Raw genomic sequence first — 3538 nt, 5'->3', positions numbered from 1 at the left:
ATAGAAGTTCACAGTAACTTTGTTAGGTTATTTGGACTACCAATACATTTTCATTGTTAACACTGATTTTATGATGCTAAGAGAAAAGTTTTAAGAAAAATACTATTTTGATGGTGCCAACACTTGGCACAATTTTAAGCACATGAATAATGCCAGTGAATACAATGGGACTATTCACGTTAGTAAAGGTGTGTATCTGCCTCACTGTATGTAGCATTAGGGTCTTAATTTTCAATATTTTGTTTTTACCTGTAGCGGATTTGTAAAACTCAAATAAGACATCTGCCCTGTAGTGATATTAAAAAAATATATCTTTTATAATTTAGTTCACTATAAATCTTAATCTAATACTGCAATAACACACATTTTCAAATTAGCTGACACTGAGTCATAATTTGCTTTCTGATCTGCTCTTGAAGAACTATAAACTGTTCCATGCACAGCACTTGTGGCAAACACACATTTTTGCCTATAGTCAGTGTTTATCTTTATAAGTTATCTGTGCATTGAAATAGATCATCAGCTGGTGTAAATCAGCTTAGCTCCACTGGCTTCAAAGGAGCTACACTGATTTACACTAGCTGAAGATCAGACTCTTTGATTTAAACACGACAATTTGCCAAGGCGGATGGAACTGATGGCATTTTATAAAAGGAAGGAGAACAGAATCTCTCTCTGAAAGGAAGGACTCAAATAAAAATGATCTCAGCAACAACCTAGATTGTGCTCTATAGCTACTGCAGGTTCAGTACAAATGAGCAATAATTAAAAAAAAATCCACTTTCAAATAACAGAGACAGAAAATGAACTATGTTTCTGCCAATGGTTGGACAGAGACGTTCACTCTACTGAGGGACCTTGTGACACTAGGAAAACAAGACAAAATTGAGTTTAATGCTATCGTTGAATTATCATGAGTTTTTTTTATTCACTTAACTATACTTTTAGGTAGGAGAGTTTCCTATTCTTGCACACAGATGACACCCCAGCTGACAAGTAGTTTAAAATTCTAGCGGGTTGGAAAAAAGGCCTGACTTCATGTGAAAATTAAGCTCTGTATTAGCCCAGCGAATAAGCCAATTTGCATATGGAATTAGTATCAGGGAGCTGAATAGCAGGTTTCCTGAGTGCAGTACATGAAGGAGATTTAATCTGGCCAGTGAGGCAAATACTATTCTCTGCACTTTCTCCATGAGTGCCAAGGGATGTAGATGTAACAGGACCAGCGAGGTTCTTCTGTGTCATGTCAGGGTAAGATGATAAAAGTCTGCAAAGGACCCCGGCACTTTCATAGATGGGATCATTAAATCATCTTCTAGTCTGACCTCCTGCATAACTCAGGCCATTATCTTTTAGCCAGTTGCCCCTCTATGGAACACAATAACTTGTGTTTAGCTAAAGCATAACTTCCAGTAGGACATACAGTATTGATTTGAAGGTAACAAGGGCTAGGTCTGCAGAAGGGTTTAGGCAGTTAACTACCACTTATCTTCATAACCCCCATAATCCCATCCATTACTGTGGTTGCCTACGTTTCTACCAATAAAGTCCCTTAGTTGCATAAAAACCTGCTGCTGGGCAGGTACACAGCTGCTTCAAGCCAATTAAATATTCCAGGGCGGGGAAATGACTCTTTAACCCAGTGGTTAGAGTATACACTGGAGCTTGGGAGACCCAGGTCCTTGTTCCACTTAATATTTAAATATTTATACAAAGTAGAATGGTTTCACCAATCTACTTCTGGTTTTGACACTCTCTGGAGATGTGGGTTCAAAACTCTGCTCCACATAAGGCAGAAGGGGGAATTGAGCCCTGGTCTCCCACATCCTGGGTGAGTGCCCTAATCACTGGGCTAAAAGTTATAAGGGTAGTACTGCCGCCTCAGCTCTTGGTGAGAAAGGGCTTTGGAGTGGGTCCATGGCTGTGAATCCTGAGTCAAGATAAGTCCAGGTGAGAGAAAGGAGCTATATCCCTAACTCCCTTTGAGGGGTAAAGCTTAGGCCACATGCCTCTCCTTGGCATTTCCTATTGGTTAGCTTAAGTGGCTCCCTGTTCAGCATGTTGGCTTTTGTAGATCCCATTGTTAGGCCCCTAACTCTTCCCATGCATTGAATGGGGAGCCTGGACACCTAACTAAGGACTGTGGATTCCATTAGGTGACAGGGGATCTAAATGCTAGGCACTGAAATTCTGAGTCTAAGTCCTCTTGGTGGATTCAGCCCCCACAGGCTTCATGGAGTCCATCTCTGCTGGAGCACCTTCTGCACTGCTGTAGTTGTGGGTTGGGTTAGGGACCTACAGGAGGGATAGGGAGGCAAATTAGGCTAGTGGATCTGCAGGCTCATTCACCCACCAAAAAAGGTGCAATAGCTGTGGAAGTTACAGTGGATCTGATAGGGCAGCATCGGGCATGGCACAACGTAGCCAACACTCTAAAGCTCTGGGAAGGATTTCTTTGCCCCAGACCCTATTGAAGTCCCATTTTCCAAGCTTATGTATACTTGGGCTTGGCCCAGGGAATGGGATTTGCCAGTAGGAAAGCACTGAGGACTGAATGGAAAAAGTTAGCCACTCTCACCAGCTCCAGATTGGTCATGAAGACACATTGGTGTTTCCTTTGTAAAGACAAACTGGTAGACTTACATTACATCTGGAAAAAGCCTATCAGCACAACCAGTGTGGGTTTTGTTCTCTTGGGTACTGGGTATTCGTGGCAGAGCTACAAGCTTAAGAAAATCCAGTGTGCAGTGTGTTCATAATGGAGCTGTCTGGAGAGAACATGGGGGAATATTGAATCATCCTCAGCAATAGGGAAGGCAGCAAAGTCATCATCCACACAAAATTACCATGAACTGTTAACAGGGAAGGCTTTCTAACAGGGCCAGTACTGGATAATGCACCACTTTTCACCATTCCTTGACATACAAGCCTTGCATTGCAAAACTATTGCTTCCCATATGCCTACAATATTCCCTCCAATTCACCTCTCATATTGTCTGAAGCAGAATAAAATGAGCAGTACTCCTTTGAGTATTACACGGAAGATTTAGCAGCAGATCATAACTCTGCCACAGGTACATGGTAAGCAGTTTCCATGGGATGATGAGCTCTGAGACAAAGGAAGCCAATGATATACTGTAAGTCTGTTTAGAGACCAAGGGGATATTATTTTCTACATAAAATAGTAAAGAGAATAATAAATTCAGCAAAACTAGTTATTATTTATGAGTACCAATAGACCACACATTCAAATTAAAGTAATAACTTATTATTTTAGACAACAAAGGAACACGATGGCTTCTTTGTTATTAAGATTTAGATGGCATTCAGTAAAGGAGGGCAAATGGTTCAGAACTAGTTGCGACAGATAATGATAAAAAGGTGCATCAGTCTCCTACCATTCTGTTATTAAATTGCAATTAGAAAGACGTATCTGTATCAAACATAGAGTTTTTTATCATTCTCATGTGCCCCATGTTTATTAACACTTCCATTTGGCTTTCTTTCCATTTTCCTTGTTTCAGCATGTGTTGTTCTG

This window comes from Mauremys reevesii, linkage group 3 (genome assembly GCF_016161935.1).
Source record: "Mauremys reevesii isolate NIE-2019 linkage group 3, ASM1616193v1, whole genome shotgun sequence".
NCBI lineage: Eukaryota > Metazoa > Chordata > Testudines > Geoemydidae > Mauremys > Mauremys reevesii.
Note: the sequence above shows the minus strand (reverse complement) of the source record.